We start from the raw sequence: 20,526 nt of genomic DNA, 5'->3' as shown, positions 1-20,526 counted from the left end.
TAGGTGACTCAGCTTGCACAAGATGGGAGATGGTGCAAAGCAGGACATCTAAGACCAGTGAGGGTGGGACTCCATGTGTAAGTTCCCAATTTACAGCCCACCAATGCTGCCAGTACCAGCGGCCCTCTTAATCCTACCAAGGTTTCTTTTGAAGGAACAGTGGTGTTGGGATACCCTCTCCCTTCTTAAACCAATGCTTGGCTTTCATGGGAATCCTCTGCATGTACCGTTTCTCCCATAACCACTTTCCGTGAGCTGAATTTACTGCCTTGCATTAAAAGGTTGTAGCGGAGAGAGCCTCAAATTTGTCCCTCAGGAACTGAGAGTTGTTGGTGTTCCAGTTATTCCATGCGAGGCATTACTTCATAGACTTGCCGTGAGCGGGTCATGTGGCACAAGCCGTACCTAGGACTTTGTTCAAGACTAACTCGACCTGTAGCGCAATTTTCTGGTGATGCTGTTGTCGGGAAACGTGGCATTAAAAGTCAATCTTGGGATGCTCCTAAGGTATACTGGGTTCTAATCAATACCATAAATGGATCTGATTTTACACACTGATGGGTCGATATTAAAATGGAATCTAGTGTTCTAGTTAGATAACAGTTTAGTTCCCTCTAAAACCAAGAAGGTTACATCTTCATCCTTTCTCCCAAAAAACAGAGTGATTAGATTCTCTTATACCCTGTGATGAAGTGGCCACATTCACAACACAAAATGCAGAACCGGAATCTTTCCTCCTTTTTTATGAGCACATGACTCCAGGAGTGTAGCCACGGCTCAAAGTAATCGAAGATGACCGGGAGGAGGAGCAGGGGGATTATTCTGGTGAATGGGGCCACAGAGCAGGACATTGTGCTAGGTAATGTTGAAAGTCTATGGTGGGAAAGAATTGGCAGTGCTGAAATGCCAAGTGCTCCCCATACTGCTCGAGCACCCAACTGGCTGCTGAATAGTCAATGTGCTTGGGTCGATAACTCCCCCCCCCCCCCCCCCCCCCCCTTCCAGCCCTTGCAACAGGGGCTTAATGCCATATTCAAACTGTTTGTATACCGAACCCTGCTTTAAGTACAAATATTGTTTCCCTATGCCCCCACCACCCCCCACGGAGATGCCATATCTGCTTATATTTTCTATTAAAAACCACTGCTGGAGAGTGTATCTGCTCACTAGCCCTGGATGCACCATGCATGAGCAAGGAGCAGTTATTGTTCACCGACTGATTCACTGTAATCAGTCCACTTCTGAAGTGCTGTGCCAGGGCCGTCCCACATGCCACGGTAATGGACTGGTAGGTGGGGCACACAGCCACAAGAATGTTGGGGGTGTGAAGCGGCAGTTCTGGAAGGGGACCCCTTCATGTTCCATGGGAATGGAAATGTCCGCCACTCTGTCTGTGCTCTGATCCATGGGCTTGCAGGGGTTTTGGGGGTGGGGGGTGAGTGAGCAGCTGTGTCTTCTTTTTCGGCAGGCAGCTTGCTCAACCCCAGAGAGACAGGCTCCCCGGCCAGATGTTTACAAATCTGTTGACATGTTTTGCTTCCGAATAGCCCTCCCTTATTTGCTTGAATACTGATCTGATTTGAAAACCTTGGAAAGCCGAACGTTCCTTGGTTACCAGGCAACGCGCTCCCCTCGTGAACAGCGCAGCATATTCTAAAAGAAGTCAACGTCCATAAATTAGCCAGACAGTAAGGGTTTAGGAAACGCTATTGATCCACTTTGGCACAATGATATGTGGGTGGCTACTCATGCCATTGTCGTTTCTTTTGTGTTAATCAGATATTGCCGTTGGTAGCAAGTAGGCTAAACGACCAGCCATGCCACAGGAGGTTTGATGCAGACTAACCCTACTGCACATTGCCAAATCTTCCCACCAGTTATCTCATCTAAATGTTGCCGTACTGTTTTCCGATGGAAATGGGGTGGCACACACCCAGGGTGTGCTAGAGATGATGGCCAATGCTGTTCCATTTAACATTTGTGTGTTACTGTCAGTTCTGCTGCACGCATTACTCTAGGGTCCTTTTTCTCTTTTTCAGTTCCATTCCCGGTAAGGGGGTGTTTGGACGGGATTTTAGGCAATGGGTACGCGTAAATTCATCCTTCCTGGTAGTGCTTATATTCTTAAATGGGTGTCTGCAAGCTGCTTCCCAGATTTCCACGCTGACTTCGCGTAATCTCAATCCTCGTCTTTAACCTCAAAATCGCCCCATTGTACATTAGAAAGAGGTCTTTATCTGGGGAATCCTTTCTGAACCCTCGCACAGGGAGTGACTTTTGCCAGAACCCCTCACCAGACTGGATTCTGTGAAGTCCATCCTTTTGGACGATATCGCTCATATTATTGGGCAGTGCTCAAAATGTGGCTTAACTGGAAAGGATAATGACACACTTCTCAGAGTCTGTGCTGCCTTTTCAAAAAATCAGCACATGAGGGAGTTACCATCACTGTAGCACAATTCCCAATAGGACCTGAGGGGGGGGCGGCCGATGCAAAATTGCTCCAATATAAATTGAATCCGCAGGGAAGTAAACCAAGTCATGAGGCTTCTCTAAGAAAGGCCTCTTGGGGTCCTTATGCCCAGATGTAGTACAAAGCCATTCTTGAGGGGGGGGGGTCAACGGACTGTGCCCGACGACGTTGGATGTCAAGAGGGCATTGCCAACAGGCAAGCAGCATAACCGACATTTCTTCTCTATGAAAAAAACAAATGTGCAGCCATGAATAATGGGCATTAAACATTTTCCGAGCAAAAAATTGAAAGCAACGGACACATAGTACGCTACCTCCTGTGTCCGGCCACAGAGCTTCCCGGTTACGTTTGATCAGTGGCACTAGCTGTGTTCTGCCACAGTAAGGAGCTCTAATATTCTTCCAGCCTGCTGTGACGAGAAACTTCGATCTGACTTCCAGAAGATGCTTTCTGCCAAACATGATCATTTTTCAAATCAGAAGACACATAAGTAAAAATTCATTAATTCATGAAAAAAGTATATTATATTCACCATACATTATCACTCTTTGTATGACTATTGGTCTTGACTGGAGGGTTCACATGTGTGTTTCATCAGAGCAAAGCGATCGGGTTGCTATGCCAACATTACCAATCTGCAGTCTTCCTCAGGCCACGTAATGCTGTGACCAAGCCAAGCCATTTTCTGAAAAAGTGACCTACAAACAAAGTACAGATATTTGAAAGAGAAAAACTATGGGGCATGTGATTATCACCAAAAGGAAGTCTCAAACTAAACATAAGCAAGATTATATTTGCGGTTGGCAGACTATGCACGTTGGTGGGAATCAAAGATCAAATATGTAGGATCCATGATTGATATAATATGTATTTTTACCAACTGTGTACAGTTCTGATTTGACCAAATCTTGGGCTGGCACTCAGGAACCAGGTACCTCTGACCTGCCCCCTTCAACGGCACGGATTTAGCATCTGCTTTTCCCACTGACCCACTAATGAATCCCACTACCCCTTTTTTCTTACACAGCCAAGCTCAGCGAGGCCACCAAAAGTGGCAGGTGGGCACTATACAAGACCACGTACATTAAATTGCATAGTACCCAGTCAAAAGCCAAAACCTTTGTCTTTGTTAGTGCTTGTTTTCAACAGGACTCAAGTGCAGGGAACAGGTGCAAGGGCACACATCCCCATTGTGTGCATCAATCCATAGAATACAGCAGAGTTCCATGAAACACGTGTTTCAGCTGTTACACAATCTCTGACATAGCTGTTTTCTCTGCACCTGTACACACCGCATGGTTTGTATAATGTCTTCTAACTAGTGACCTCTGCTTGTTATTGAATAGTTACCTAAATTGTAATTATTGTGCACATGCAATGTAATGTTCTTTATTTTCATGTTTGCACAGACTGGTGTCTTCCAAAGGGACTTCCACCCCACAGCGCTTTGAAGCCGTAACACTGGCAGTAGGCGCTATATAAATATAAAAGTTTGTTTGAATATTGGTCTTGATTGGAAGGTTCACATGTGTTTCATCGGCACAAGCAGCTCTCCGTCATATGCCAGTACAGCAATCCCACCTTCCTCAGGTCAAGTAATGACCATATAAGAGTAATAACTGTGACCAAGCAAAGATATTCCATGAAAACGTGACATGCAAAAATATTTGAAAGAGGAAAATCTGGATCATTGCCAAAAGGAAGTTTTAAACTAAACGTTAGCAAGATTATGTGGTTGGTAGACTATGCGCCTTGGTGTAAATGTAAGAACAAACCCGTGGAATCCACGTTTGATATAATTAATATGTATTTTGCCCAGTAAGATAAGGTTCTGATTTCGACAAATCTCGGAGCTGGTCCAATATATAAATGAGAGTTTTTATGAGGAAGGCCAGCGGCTTGGTAGGGTTTTTTCTGATGGAGCACAAGCAGCAAAGAAATGCAAGTGCTCAATAGCACAGTGAGGTTGTCCAGTCCTGGGTACATGGCTGCAACAGGTCTCATCAGCCAACAACCAGGTTATGGGCACAAGGCGAATCTCTGGGTGCATAATCAGGAAAAGGAATTACGACTGCTACAGCCCTCTACACCATGGCTGTGCTCCATAGCACAGTGAGGTTGTCCAGTCCTGGGTACATGGCTGCAACAGGTCTCATCAGCCAACAACCAGGTTATGGCCACAAGGCGAAGCTCCGGGTGCATAACCAGGAAAAGGAATTACGACTGCTACAGCCCTCTGCCCCATGGCTGTAATGACATTACAGGGGGGGTCACCTCTCCACCATGGGGCTACATTCAGTTATAATCGCCCATGCAGTAGGGAGGAAAGGGGACGGGATGTAGGAGTAATTATAAGTTACTTACTGTAGTGACTAACGTACACCTAGTCCATAGTCCCCTTTCCTGCATAAGTCCCACCATCCTCTCGTAATAAAACTGGTGTTGTTAGGCAATGGTAATATTGACGACGCGTCAGTGGGGACTGAGGAGTGGCGCTGGTGGGCGGAGTCAGGGGAGCGCATGCTCCCAGAGCCGCAGCCCTGCGCGCCTCTAAATTTTAAGGGGAAGGTTTTTTCTGCTGAAAAAAGTTCTGTCTCCCGTCGCTAGCGAGGGACTCCTATGCAGTATGGAGGAAAGGGGGCTATTGACTAGGAGTACGTTAAACTATGGTGAGTAACTTATAATTTATCCCAGGAAGGTAGTGTCTTGCCTTGTATCAGTACTTGACACTATGTTTGGGAAGAGACTTCCCTTCATACAAGAGAGTCCCTTTATTAGTTTTCCCTGTTCCCAGAAGATTTGTTTCTGTGAAACGTGCCCACCTGCTAGTGACCGTGTCCTCATGCATTTTTGTTTTCCCCCATGCCACCATGCATATGTGCCCTCAGCAAGAAACTTGTGGAAAAAGGTCTGGCGGCCATGGAGGGTAAAATTTGCCTTTCCGAAAGGATACAGGATTCCATGCACTAGTGGGCCATTAGAAAGCTAGTAATGCAAGGAATTCCCATCCACCATTTGGCATTGAAAAAAAAGAATCTATCCGACCCTTCCCTGCATCGCTGAGAATCCTTGCTCTGGAGGCCTTTAGCAGAGTGACCAAGGGGCCCAGTTGCCCCCCCAAGCTTAGAGAATAATGGGCCCCAGGGGCCGTATAGGGAGGATCCCCTGACCACACCCACGTAATCTCTGTCTCGTGGCAGGAAGTTATGATATGAGCATTTCGAACAGCGTAACTTTAAGAAATCCAGATCTTGTAGAGGGGAAATGTAAATTCATGTCCCAGAAGTAATGCCAGGTCGCTCTTGTCATTACCCGTGGGCCATGCGGAGATCATACACAGGTGGGAACAATCTTGTTTTAAGGGAATTAAATCCTGAGAGGCAAAGGGAACATGTGGCATAGACCTCATTGGTGTCCCTGAGGGAACATATGAAACTGCTCATAGGTGTGGAGAGAGGCTCTTAATACCCTTACACAGATGGCACTACCACCGCTTGCAGACCCTCAAAGCAGAATGCACTCCTTCATTGGGTCTCCCTCCGCAAGCCCACCCCACTGAAACCATTAACAGATTTACTTGTCTGCAGCCCCATTTTCCCATGAACCTGCGGCAGACTAAAGCGAACCTATTTTAGCCTTACCTTAACCCAACCTCAATGTGCGCCACAAGCCCATACTCCATAGCATTCAAACCTACAGAAACCTTTGAAATGGCTACGCCACTTTTTAAATGCTTCGTCCATGCTCAGGTACTCGGATCAAACTCGGGCTAATAATTAACAATAACGAATCACATCGTCTTTCCCATTTGCCCAGGCAGGTGCAGATCATGGCTAGCGGGGAAGGTTTACAACACTGTAAAAGCCCAGAGCCTTAGGCAGCACAGCTGGCTGGGGTACGAGTTGGAGCCAGCTGTTTGGGGGAGAGGAGTGCATGGAGAGAGGAGCTTGGAGGGAAAGGCGTTCGCAGGGGATTAGAGATGAAGGGGTTTGGAGGAGTGTAGAATCTAGAGTTGGAGAAGGGTTGCAGAGGATCAGTTGGAGGGGAAGAATGGGGAATAATCAGGGGGCAGAAGGAGGCCAGAATCGGGATCAGTTTGGAGATGCATCCCATGTGGTGGGGGGAGGATTTGAGCTTCAGGGGGGTAAGGGGTGGGAGAAGAAGCCTAGGTAACAAGAGCAAATCTGGCCAGTCAGACTATGAAGGTTGAAAAGAGCAAGTTTGGGCCAAGACCGGGGAGATACCCCACTTTTAAGTGGTCAGTGCCCATAGTGGGAGGTGGTTTCAGCATATGGCGTGGTGATAAGGAGGAGTAGTGAGGTACAAAACAGACTGGAGTCAGGACCCTAGACCAGAGAGGCCCTCATGACATCCACTGCTAGGACCAGAAAGCTCTGTAGAAAAAAAAGAGTCAGAGAAGATCATCGAAGGGCGTCGTACCCTCAAGTGTTCATGGAGGACCTAGCAAACCTTGTTGGTGTAGGATGGTAACTTAAGACTGTAAGTGACTGACTGGAAAGTCTTCGCGTCACTGTGAACCGTTTTTTGTTGCTTTTCACCAAGAGTTTTTTTTCGGTCGATGTCTGTTCTCACTTAGTTTTTGCTCAGCCTCTTTGTGGATCTCCTTCGTCCGACTCTCAACTCCCACACGTATCTGGGTTTTTGTACCAGCGGGATAATACCAGCTGCACTGCTTGCAAGTGAAAAATGCAGGCAATTTTCATTTCCACCTTCATCTAAAGCCTCACTTCATATCTGATTCCGGCAGCTCTGTATGCTGCTGGTTTATCCATGTTTTGTTTTGTTTTGTACTCTCACCACCCCCATCTCAAATTTCATCTCCCCAGATGCCCACTTTTTCTTCTGTATCACCCCTAGCCACCTGCCTCCAGACGTCCTTATTTCGTGTGGGGGGAGGGTTCCATGCACACCAAGTCCACTGTCCCGACCCCATGCTTGCTCTACCCACCCAACTCTCCTTGTTCTCAGCAGCTCCTTATCTCATTGCACATGGCAGTTGACCGCACATGTCTTTCTCCACGCTCAATAGCACTGGAAGGTTTTCACTGCCTGTGTATTTAAGGCCTGCATCAGTGCACTGCCATTTTGAATTCCTGTGTATTTGTGACCCCCCTTTAGAGGAGGCCCAGCACACTTCTAAACAGTGGTTAAAGTCTACGAAAAGAAGTAGTGGAAGTATTTTCCCTGCTGGCCTACCCCAGCTCCCCACAAACCCATACTTTCTGTGACCAAAAAGATGTAGGATTTTTCAAGTTTCAAAAATAATACTTCGCATGACAATTACATGACAGGAAAATACAAAACATACATTGAGGCACCACTGGAGCATTCTAAAATACACAACCCATCACGCAGCACAACATGGAAAGATGTTAAAATGTTTCAAATATATAATTCTGAATGGTAAACTAACACCGAAATCCATTACCTGACTTCACAGGGTAATCGCACAGAGCTGGTAGGCAACGTTTGCCACTGCTCGCTAGCAGCAGCATGGGGAATACTTCTTTATTCCTGCAGAACATGATGAATAACTTAACAACTGATACCCAGATACAGCCTTATCCAAAATTTAGACTCCATGTAATCAAATGGCTGCGCACGAATGACTGTTAGCTTACCTCTAGCTACCTGCACTACTGTCTCTGCTGCATGTTTCTTACCGTGCTTCCTTCCGCCATTGTAACTATCCTGGCAGTACTTATTCTCCAACTGTTTTGTATATTATATGATTCATTGTACTTACTCTGTAACTTAAGCTTAAAGTTGTCTTGACCTCTGCTGCGCACGAATGCCCAAGGGTTTGGTGCGCAATAACAAATAAACAAACAAACAAACAAACCCTCCTCAGTCTGATATGCAGATGCTGTGTGATTGTGGTACGCTCTGCCACTTGCCTTCACAGGTGGTTCACCTAAGCCCTTCCCGGCCAGAGTGCAGGGCAAAGTCATGTAGCTGTCAAGTCACATGATTGGTCTCAGTCCATCACTCAAAGTAATAATTGACCTGCCCAGCACACAGACTAATGTGCTGCAAGCTTTGTCCTGGGCTGGTCTCAAGCAGCCTGAATTAGAGTCACATACATTACCTGCCCCTGTAAAAAGCAGTAGGATCAGTCACCCAAATCTGTAGGCGGTAGGACTGCTTAAAAAAGCAGTAGCCTACTACCTAAATCTGTAGGGTTGGCAAGTATGCAAACCCCATCCCCGCCCACTCCCACACGCAATCCAGACTCCAACAAACAAGCCTGATGTTTACGGGAAGGTTCAGTGCAGCGCACTGAAGTGCAAGTTTCAACTTTTTCCTAAACTCTTCTTATAAAACGAAGGCAAATAAAGTATAGGAACAGTACAATTTAATTTATAAAAAAGTAGAGGAGCACCGCTCCCGTCCACTTCGAGCACTGCTTCTAAACACCGGCTTGCTGGAGTTGGATAACGCAGAATGGTCTCCTCTTCGGAGTGAGGAGCTGCCAGGCCTTTGGCAGACTTCCTCTCAGCCTTAGCAGAAGTTATGCACAGGCCTGGAAGATAAATGAACAGAACTATGAGTTCTCCAGGAAATGCCTCCTTTTTGAGACCCCGGGGGCTCGTACAACCTCAAAAGTAACTAACTCTTTCCCAGAGTTATGAAGCCACCAGAGCCTGTATTTTCGTCCGTGTCATTCCTTTCCACCTCTGTCCAAGAAGTTCAATGTGGGGACTTGCCCTTCTCAAGGGGAAGCATTAACTTGGATCAGCTCTTTTTCTCGTGGTAAGATTTTGTTTTGTTTTTTTGGTACTTTTTTAATTTGTTTATTTTGTAATTTTGCTTTCATGTGCAACGCTTAACATTGGTCGTTTGGCACAATGAATCTACAGCTTCATGGCAGTGTTGGCACTTGATCAGTAATGAAGTGCCCGTTGATTGGCCACGATCTGGATTTCCTGATGTGTGCAGATGTTACTCACCAGCAACACATGGAGGAAGGAGGGTGGTGAAGGGGCATGAGTCCCCTGACCCCCAAAAGTGAGGAGCACTCCAAAAGGGTGCGTAACGTTTTGGTTGACATACATGCCTGAATGCCATCCCATTGGTTGTCCTGTAACGGTTCTCTTACTGGGTTAGTGCCACTGGGGTACAATTACCTGCAGGCAATGCATTGTTGCTTGTGGATCCCTTCCTGACACATTGCCCACCTTCTCCCTCCCCTGGTAGTGCCCCACTCCGTTGTCTCTCTGCTCGCGTCGCCATGTTGTTCCCTCTATGGTTGTAAAGCGCTCCGTCGCTTTTCGAAGCTAGGCCTGTGCGCAATAAATACCCTAATCATGATAGATACAAAATGTCCCTTCAATCGCTTTACTGGGAAAGCCGCCTGTACTACGGGACCAGTCGAAGCACCAAAGGGTGATAGAGGAAGGGGGGCAGCAGGGGTAGCTCAAAACGGACTGGGTCATACATTGAGGCATTTAAATTAAGCAAATAGTCCCATTGATTGATTTAATTGTCTGTGCATTAAGCACACTGTGGCGAACAAGCATCTCCAAAGTGCATCACAATCAAAACGTGAAACAACACCATAAACATAAAAAATCCTCAATTTCAAGCCGCAAAGTTCAGCAGGAAGGCTCGAAGTAGTGAAAGCCTACCGGTGAACATAGAGGTCGAGCTTTCGAAGGGGAACAAAGCAAAGGCTGAGTTGGGTAGGAATCCTTTTGATACGGGAAGGCTATGCCACTCTGAATCTGTTGTGACCAATCAAGATTACCAACACAAGACCCTCCCTGGCCCCCTTGCATGATATACAACCATTGGCTATTTTGTGATGCTTTGACTGCTGATCTACATGTTGACCTGTGAAAGGCATTTGGTTGGTGGATTATATTGGAGGATAATAGTATAAATTGCTATTTTTAGACAGAAAATTAGTATTGGTTGTTTTCTCTGGCCATCCAACTGATGGTCACTTGGGTGCCTTCTGGATGCATACATATTGGTTTCCTGCATGAAAGCCAAGCACCCCCTTTATCTTCCAATGCAGACCTTATTGTCCTGCTCATGAAGCTCAGGAACCCTTTCCTGCCCTTACCTTGAACTGAAGGGGTCTAATTCTGGAGCGGAATGGACAGAGTAATGGATTGTGCATTTTCCACGTGTCCCTAACCCTACTACCATTTTCAACAGTGCGGTCAGGCCATTGGAACTGGAGCCTAGGTCTAGCCAACCCTGGTCCTAGTCACAGCCTGCACCCTTGCACCTGATGGAGGGTGAGGTCCTCGTCATCCTCAAAGCCCCTCTGCCCAGGGACATGATGTGCACACTTTGTAGTGTGCCATGCCCCTCTTGCCTCTCGGTTATAGATCTGCACTCGCAGGGAAATGTACCCATTAGGGAGCGAGCTGCTGCCTGTAGACATTACTGGGAGAAAGGAGAGAACTGCATGCCCTAATTTCTCTCTGTGCTCCCAATCTAAGCTTCAACACACTGTAGGATCATGTGTGTTCTCACTGTCACCCCCTAATTTCTCTCTCCACTCTTCCTCTGCTTCCCCCACCTTTCCTCTTTCACTTCTGCTCTCATCTATTCCATTTCCCCTCCAACGCATTGAATCAGTCTGAAGGCTGTGTTCAGTGCTGCACAAGAGGTCTCCAACCTTTGTTAAAACATGTAGGATCCAAGTCTACCTATTAAAGAAACGGACACATTACTTCTAAATTGGCCTGTATGCTGTCATCCTCTCCCACTTGGATAGTAGGAATGTGATATAAATTGGGCTGTCCAAGAGATTTCGTTCAGTGACATTAATCTAAAAGATGGTTGAAAAACTGATGTTTGGTCCGGAGATCACATCAACCCAAGCTTGAAGGTCAGGAACTAGCTGCTCGAGCTAAGTCACCTTGACTTCCAAAAGGCTGTGCCACCAACATCTACAATGTAGCTCACTGCAGCGTTAAAATCCATTATGAGGAAATTTGCCAATGGAATTATAGAAGTGATTTGTGTAGGTGACCTAGGGCCTGAGAGAGTAAGGCCACCCACAATGAGCACAGAACACCTAGGGAACTAGAAGGCCTTCCCTCATTTTCTTGAGCGATTCTGAAAGCTGATATAATAATGTGACCAAGCGGATGAAGTTATCCATGCCTTTCACATCTCTCAGAGATAAAGCAACAATTTTCTTCAGTTTGAACAGAAGTGTTTGTCCTCGAAATGTTTCCTCCTTAGCTTGGCAGCATTACCCCAGCGGTGCTTCACTATGAGTAATTGGGCTTCTGCACTATGCAATACAATTTTAAAGGAAGTAAAGTGACCTTCCCCTGAGAACTATATGTGGCTTTGAATGGAAAAGACTCTGCATATGGTGAATGCTTTCTTTCATAGTGAAGATGTTTGAAAATACTGAGCCTCATCATAGGTTTGCTGGTTTCGGAAACGACGGTGGCGGTAAACCCGCCGCCACTGTTGTTTCTGTACTGGCAAACTACAAGTTCTGCAGGCGGGTGGCATTACACCCGCCAGGTCTGACCTGGCGGGCGTAATGCCAACCGCCCGCAGACGGATGCAGAAACACCGGCACCATAACCCCATGGTGCCAGTGTTTCCACTTCCCCATTCCCGTGGAGTCCTAAGGGACTCCACGAGAATGGGGATTTACAGAATTCCAGCTCCGGAATTACCGGATCACCGGGGCTATAATGCCCCAGTAATTTCCATCAAGTCCAGAGGATACTCCCCACGAGTCCAGCGGCAGCCTGCCAGTTCTACCAGCACGGCTACCGCTGGACTCGTAATGAGGCCAACTGTGTCCATCCAACTTCAAGACACATCAACCGATCTCCTGAAAAACGTTATATCAGGCGTCAGATTCCAATGCAAAACTGAAACAGCAACAATTCAAGTTCTGTTTGACGTCCTCCACATCACAAACAGTGGCATACTCTTCATCATGGTGTTTCTAGATCCTTCAGCAGCAATTGATGACGTCAACCGCTAAATACTACCACATAATTAGGGTTGAATAATGGGACACAAATGCCACTGAATAGCATATTACATATCAAATCAACATTGGTTCTCCAGATCACAATATCTAGGTCTCCACAAGGCTTCATCTCGTCTCTCGTTGATTTTCATCTTCTACATGGAGCTTTGGAGAGGTCTGCTCGCCAACCTCAGAATCAAAATCCATCAATGTGCTGATAACACTCCGCTGTATCTGGAAGTCTTTTCAGAGAAGAATGTACAGTGCTTGATATCATTTCTCACTATCATCCAGACTTGGATGTCAAGCACCTGAACCTCAACTCCATCGAAACCTAGTTTGTCTTCTTCCACGGCTATGAAAAGGCTCAGATTAAAACACAGTTTGCAGACATCAAGTTACGTGACTTCACACCCCAAGTCTCAACACCATCATATCACTCTAGTCTTCAAGCATCACATTGACAAGAACCCCAGAACTTCTGGTACCAGAGCTCATTGCTACAAAAACATTTCAACCCAGATACAGAATTTCTGTTCCAACCATGAGGAGGAGTATATATAAAGAACCAACCTCGCAGATATCTTGTTGCTCGAAAGGTCCTAAGGAATCCCATGATTGAAAGCCTTAAAGGGATCTCGTGTGTATTTAGGCATGGATGCATCACAAAGGATGAGCAATAATGAAAATCTATTGGGAAGATACTGTGCACTCTACAGGGCAGCCTCAAGTACGTTGTGCAAAGAGCAGAGATGGGCCGTGGATGCTGTCTATCACCTGAGAGTAAACAAAGTACAAGGGCCCCCTTTTTAAAGCTCTGTTGTTGACTACTGCCCGTAAAATCCCCAGTGAGGCTTCCAGTGCTCAATGAGGGTCGGCCTGTGCAGAAACAAAGGAGGGGGGAACTCGCCAGCATTTATGATGTTTTTTCTCCCTTTTACCTTAAACCTGGCCATGGTTGGGCCCACTATGTAAGGCAAATGGCACTAGAACGATGAGAGGCTACTTGAACAGATCGAATTGGCTTCAAATCTGGCCAAAGGGCACACTTTCAATCATGGGATTCCCCCTGAACATTCGAGCAATAAGATATCTTCATGCGTGGATCGCTTATATCCTCCTCTGTATATGACGAAATTCTTACCCATTGAAGGTGGGCAATAACCTGATTTGTATTTGATCTTAATCGCTGCTATCCCCATCTCGGCCCTCATTGTTATGCCAATGCGCATTTGGTGGTGACAAGCTGTTTCTGGAAAAAGCTGTTTTCTGCCGCGCCAACGCTGGAATATGAAGGATATCCCGCATAGCTCTGCCCCATACATTGCATTGGTTGGTGCCTTTGCCCTGTAAACCTAGAGCACTTCCTTAATAGGTGAGAAACTGAACTGCCTAGTCATGCCGAGCTTGCCAGTCTCTGCTCGCTTCAGATTTTCCTTCTGTTCCGCTTAGTGTCAAGACTGTAAACATCTTAATCCCAGGTCGTTATTGATTCTGTAAAGGCCCCAGAGTTCTTTGTTCCCCTTCCTAACTTGTAGACCTTTGAATTCCCCACATCTATTGCCAATTTTCACTCTACACAAATAACCTGAAGCTTGGTGAATAGTCTCCCTAAACATATTCCTGCCCTAAAATGGGCAATCCAGTTTCCCTCATCATAAGTGTGAACTTCTCCATTGATTGAAAGATAGAGTATTCGGGTGTGGTGGTCAAGGATACAGTCTGGTCAGCTCCTCTGGGGACTGTGAAACTGGCAGTAGTGTTCCATACTTCATCTCTGCCACATTTGCTACATGAAGTGATTTAATGGCCTGCGATAGTGAACTTTCAGCTCCTTTGGCCTCGACGACCTTCTACAGTATTGCTCTATCAGCCAGATCAAGGACTAGCTGGCCAGACCCAAATCCGTTGGTGATGGTCTTCCTGAAAAGCAGAGGGTGTGAAAATGTGGGTTGTCAAAGGAGGAACGGATCCTAAGACTCGACACACAGGTTGGCTCAGTAGTGCAAGCCTCTTCCTTTCAATTACAACCGATGGCATGTTCTTCCCTAAAGGAAACCACTCCATGGTGGTTAGGTCCTTGTTCAATTTGCTCCTGTACTGGGCCAAGGTACCACACGCAGAGCCGCTTGAATATCAACTACAGAGACAGCAAAGTTTAGGGCGCAGCAAGCAGACTGCATTTTTGTCTCAAAAAAAGTCAGCACTGGCTCCGAGGCTGCCGAGCTGTTGAGTTAATCTGTCACCTGTTGAATTGCTTATAATTCTCAGAACCTACCTACCTACATGCAGAACATGATCCAGAAATGCCGTAAATCCACTGCTACAATCAACATGCTCTCTGTTCTAGGGCCAAAAGGGGACCAGGACCAAAAGGGGGCAGTGGGTTCTCTGTAATTGGTCTAAGACCTGGAACAAGCTGCTGCAGGTATGTAAGAAACATCACAGTCTTCATGCAGTTCAGAATAAAACGACAAACACATTTTTAACGCTATTCTGTAAATAATATTTGCGAGACCGCCAATGTTACTGAGACACTTGTTGCAACATTTCAACTTCCCAACACAAGCAAAAAGCCTTGCCTGTGTAAATTCTGCTCAGCACGAGGTCAGATCTTGCTTATGTCATCCTGTATGACCTCCTCTGAACATGTCTAACTGCAGCATCAACAAGCAAATCAATTTGCCATGTCTATGATGCAACAACATGAGCATTGAGTAGGGTGGTGACGTATCATGCAGATCTTCATTTCTTTCTGCACCTTTGGACTTCTTTTCACATTGTCCAATATTGTGTGTGTACTCGTCCATCCTCTAGAGCCTGCTTCACCAATTCGCTGCATTTGACTACTGATGGAACACCTGCTTGACTTGCAACTTTACTCCAACTCTTGCCTGCCCTTGATATGTCCAAGTGGCGTTTATCTCCCTGAGCTGTCTTCACACCTTCTTGATGCACCCAGAATTCCCTGTCGGGGTGAGACAGAAGTGGATTTCTGCCCCACGGATTGGCTGGTGTGGATGCTCCAAAAGCGAGGGTCGGGCTGAAAGTGAAGGAGAGGTCCTGAATTCTGGCCATATTGATGGCCGGGCTTCTTCCTGAACAACCCAGGGTCTCCTAATTGACTTCCAAGTGTGAAATCGTTACTCTCTCTGAAACACCTTCGTTTTATGTAAAAAACATTCCCAGGAACCACAACGTCGACAATCCCTATAGTGTAAAGTTGTTTATAGATTGACAGGGGAGTCCATTATTTGGGGGCGAGATAGTTTAGTGTCTCTTGAGGGGTTTTCTTGCCATTGCAGTCTGCCATCGGGCTGAACTCAGAGGTCTGATTGTTTGCTTAACCATCTGAATGAGGTGTTTCTTGCATTTCTGGGTCCCATTATATAATTATTCTTGGGGTGGTGTCAAACAAATGATATTGATGGGTAGAAATGTTTAGTAGACTGACCAAACTAAGTCTGACCCCCAGAGTGGTGTTAATGTAAGTGTTGTGCATGGATGCCCCTGCATGCATCAGCGAGGCTGAACAGGATGGGTACCTTTTTCTAGTTGGCCTTTGGGTACAGGTTTTTGACTATTATGATCAAATGTCCAAGTGGTGCGGCCTGTTCGGACTAGTCTGAGGGGTTTTGGTGAGTCTTTGTAGAAAATCATAGCCAAGCAAACACTTGGTGCAGATGTACCCAATACTGTTAAACTATTTAAAAAGGGACACTGTTGGGATATTTCAGGTAGACCACAGTGTCCTGTTCATTGTGGGGTATTGGATTCAAAAGGAAGTACCTATGCACAGTTTCTAAAGAACGCATCCAGGTGATTAGGATGCTTCAGTGTCCAGATTCTGTTTGAGGATGAATACAATGGTTAGCTTTACATAAAATATCAGCCTTCATCTGTGTGTGACATTGTAACAATTATTCATTCAGTTCCTTAGTGCCTTGGGAGTGGATGTCACTTCTACAGTTGATCCTGAACAAAGCCTGCATCTAGCTATAGCTTGGTGAAACGTTGTGCCAGCTTGAATGGAGGACGCTTTCTTGTCTGATCAGAGGGCAGACTCAACTATTCCAGAGGCTCTTCTAAATGATATGATATGATAGGTTATTTATAGCGTGCTGAATACCCAGAGGTTTCTAAGCGCCGTTGCCCCTGAGCTATCCCCCCGAGATAAGAGCATGCCCATGTAGGGCTCTATAGAAAGGAGGAAGCAGGTTTTAGATGAAAATTCCTGACCATACTCTTATCAGTCAGAATCACTCTTGCCTGTGAAACTCGAAGCACTGAAAATTCACATCTTAAATATATGTTCAGGCGTTGGGTAGCGTTAAAACAGAATCTAAATGTACTTCTGATCCACTCAGGCCAGTAAGCATTGCTGGAAAGCCAGGATGAAATCATTCTGACACTGAGATACATTCAGGTGAGAGTTCGGCCGATTGCACGTCTGGATTCTGAGTCATCACTGCTTGCGGTCGATCGCGGAGCCACTACCTGTGCGCGCCAAAGTCCTGGGAACCCGGTACTGAAAGGTTTCTTTGCCTCTCACTGCACATATGCAGTGAGTTGGCTCACAGAGCAAATCTGCGATGGAGAACATGGCGGCCGTCATTGATCCACTGAAGTCTATTGATTGTGTGTGCTTTGTCCTTCTGCAGTAAAAGCTGGCACGGTGCGCTGAAATCAGTGCATTGTACAGTGATCAGAATGCTCACCCGCAGCCCGGCTTGAGGATTTTCTTTGCAGACACTAAAGCATGGGGGTTCCTGTCCACCCCCTTCCGAAAGTCATGGATTCTGAGAAAAGTGACAGCCCATTTTTTGTGCTTATCCGACCCTCGAACCCCCCCCCCTACACCCACGCCTATTAGAATGAGGGTGATGATGTCTAGTGATAATTGCCTCTTGACGAGTAAGAAATTGTGTGCTGTGTCTATTTGTAGAATTGAGGTGGCTTGAAACCTGAAATTGTGACACCTATTTTATGGTCTGTTGTGGCTGCGATAGGTGGGCATATTGGCAGGCGATATTCACCTGCTGGACACTTCTGTTCTTGCTTTATGTGAATCTGTTTAACCTTTGAACTCAGTGTTAACAAATTGAGCCGTATTTTTTTTTTTTAAAGCAGCACATTGCTGGGTGCGTTTTTGAACCATTTCTCCTATCTTATTTCTCCTTTCAGGATAAATTCAAGAGGCTCTTATCAAGAGAAGCGGGGATGAGAAACGGGATCGAACGCACCGTGTCAAGAATTCAGCTTCTTCATCCTTTTTTTTTTTAAACAGACTTATGTAATTTGGAGGCAAGTGCCAGAATGTCACTGTTCGCTACACCCTATACTCCAAGTTCCCGTCACACATTCTAATCCCCCTTTCTCCAGATGCCTGATGGTCACACCTTCTTCTTAACTATGGGAATAAGCAGTTCTATACATTTTTTACTTTTTTTTTCTCCCTTCAATCACAAGAGCCTTGCGTATACTTGTTTATTCCAGTTCGTTTTTTTCCATTGTGAGCCCATGGGCGTATCCCGAAATGTTTTTTTTTTTTTATGTAAGCTGTTTTTATTTGTCGTTTTAAAACATACAAATTTTGTATTATTTTAAAATCAATTACCACTCTGAAAGATTTTACTTGCTAGTGACAGGTTCTTAAAAAAGACATCAGCATGTTGCTCCCCTCGTACATTTGTGCAAAATCAATGCAGTTGCACACAAAATGTAAAAAAAAATAACATTCCTTAAAAAAAAATGTAATATAAAAACAAAAAAAGTTATCTTATTTACATTGCTTGAATAACAAATACTTTCTAAGAAAATGATATATATTTAAAATGTAAAGTTATAAGTGGTAATCTTGTCCTGATCCAGAATCTTCTGCAGTCAGTTTTGTGCCTTCAGGATGTCTTTCTTATGTTTATAGGGTTTATTTTTCCATACTTTTCGTTCTCGTTTTGCTGTCTTAGAATTTATGCCCACTCTCACTTTAAGTGCCACTGACCCAGTGAGAGTTACTTTGCAAAATTAAAATCACATTGGACCTACTTGCTTGCTATTACTTGCTTGTGACTATCTTCTGGACTCTCCTGTCCGACTGACTCCTGACTTTTCTGTATATTGTTGACGTTTTACATGTTAGATACCGGGCGGATTTACCCCCCCCCCCCCCCACGGAGCGACAAGGGATGGTGAGTTGCTGCCGGTTTATCTGTTGCAGTGACGCAGATTTGGATTGCCAAAGTAAGGGAAGGGCAGTTTTATCCGCTGCATGTGGTGGCAAAGAAAAAACATTTGTTTAAACTCGGGTGGCCTTCTGAAATAGGCAGCCATGGAGAAACTTCATATGATGACCTCTCCAGGAATGCTTTTGTAAAAAGTGGCATCTTTAAGTGCAAAGTGACGTCAATATCACAGTGCAACCTGTAGCCCCGGAGGGCTGGTAGCTAATTGGGTAATATCTGCTGTACGAGTTGGAATTCAAAACCCTTTGGCTTATCCAAACCATATGACCAGAGCATGTTGTCCGGGGTGGCATAAGGGGGCTATTCCTTCCGAATAGATGTGAGCTGTATTTGGCTGCATCCTAATCTTGCTGGTAGGTTTCATGAAAGCTGGCTGTGGCTCACCTCCTGCTCTCCCTGCCTGGATCTTTCAACTTGCCCCGGCTCCCCTCTGCTTAATCAGTGGCCTCCAATCGGCATTGACCTAAAACATTTCAAATCCTCTTAGAAGTTGGCTTTTTAGACAACAGTGAAAATTATGTTCTATTGTTTAAGGACAACAACATTAATCTGTACATTTTCTTAAATCTGGCAACATTCAGTTAGCCTAGACGCCTTCTTGGTTGGAAGTCTATCTTACTCTGCCACCACATCAGATGCAGCAATACTGCAACTATCCACAAGGAGCTTAACCTTCTGATTCTTAGCAACCCTGAGGGGGTTGAGAACTGAAGTGGGTGTTTCCCTGCTGAAGGCAGACTATTGCCTACAGATGCCCACATTTCTTAGCCCAACCAATGCCGATCCAGCGGTAGCGGCTGATCCCTCATTCAACTATTCCTGCAACAGGCGTTTCCGGCCTGTCCTCCATGTACCCTGAACGTCTAGTTCTCACCCATGTTACGCCTATAGAAAAAAAACAACGGTGGGACATTTCAGCCAAAGGTTGTGCTATGTTAATGAACATAAAAAAAAAAAAACTCTGCATGATTTGTAAAAAGTCTCAAGTTTCCAGTTGATTCTTGCTCAGGTTTGGTCACTTCCACCCAACACAAACCACCATCATGGCTCTTGTCGCGCGCCACCCCCAACCTTTGGGATTTTGGGAGAATGCAGAAGTAGCTATTTGGCTTGACTGGTATGCCCAGTTTCCCAGTATAGACATGAACCCATGCATTTCTCTCGAGCCAGGTCTGCTGTATTGCTCCATTGTCATGCCATGCACTGTCCAGCCCCCCAGAATGCATCGCTGGAGCATAGACTGCTGTATGTATAGTGGAATGGCCCATCTTTTCTCTTCTGTTAAGGGATGTTGTGGGGACTTTTTAGTAAATGTGGATGCAGCGTAGCTTTTATCACATGATGTTTTATGAAATTGTTCACATGGTTTGAAATAATAAAACATAGAAAGAAAATGGTCTCTGTGTTTTACTTGTCTGTTCCAGTGCTTCATTAAGAGCAGGTATGGTGTGTTGGGAATAAACGTAGATGGCATACGTTACTTTATTGTTTTCATAGGTTTCTGGTATCTGTGTGTTTTTATGGAAGATTTCTTCTGAAATAATCATGAAATGAATAACTGACCATGGAGGGCAGCGGGAAAGCAGACTAACAGGGTAGGGTGGCGTGGCTTTGCTGTTCCATGAATGTTGTTGGTGTGGCCCACAAGGGCTTGGGGATGAGCAGCCTGTGCTTCTCCTGGTGATTTGGATTATGACTCCAGTGATTCCTCAACCATTGACTGTGCTGACTAGGACTGATGGAAGTTGTCTATTCCATCTGTAGCGCTATATGTGCATTTGCCTGCAACCATACCACATTGCGGTGGAAAGGCCCTGCACGTAAAGTG

At 45.6% G+C, this 20,526-nt stretch overlaps 1 protein-coding gene across 1 annotated transcript in view; it reads left to right on the top strand.

Moving 5' to 3' along the window:
• The window catches only part of GNAI2 (G protein subunit alpha i2), a 711,653-nt gene extending 691,561 nt beyond the window's left edge, over positions 1-20,092 (top strand). The window contains exon 9 of the mRNA XM_069644134.1: positions 17,641-20,092. The gene's annotated coding sequence lies outside the window, so the exon portion shown is untranslated. The remainder of the gene's footprint in view (positions 1-17,640) is intronic.
• The last annotated feature ends 434 nt before the right edge of the window (positions 20,093-20,526 follow it).

Source organism: Ambystoma mexicanum, chromosome 2p (genome assembly GCF_040938575.1).
Source record: "Ambystoma mexicanum isolate Mex_15411 chromosome 2p, UKY_AmexF1_1, whole genome shotgun sequence".
In the NCBI taxonomy this organism is placed as follows: Eukaryota; Metazoa; Chordata; class Amphibia; order Caudata; family Ambystomatidae; genus Ambystoma; species Ambystoma mexicanum.
The sequence above is the reverse complement of the archived record's forward strand: the minus strand, read 5'-3'. Positions and strand labels throughout refer to the sequence as shown.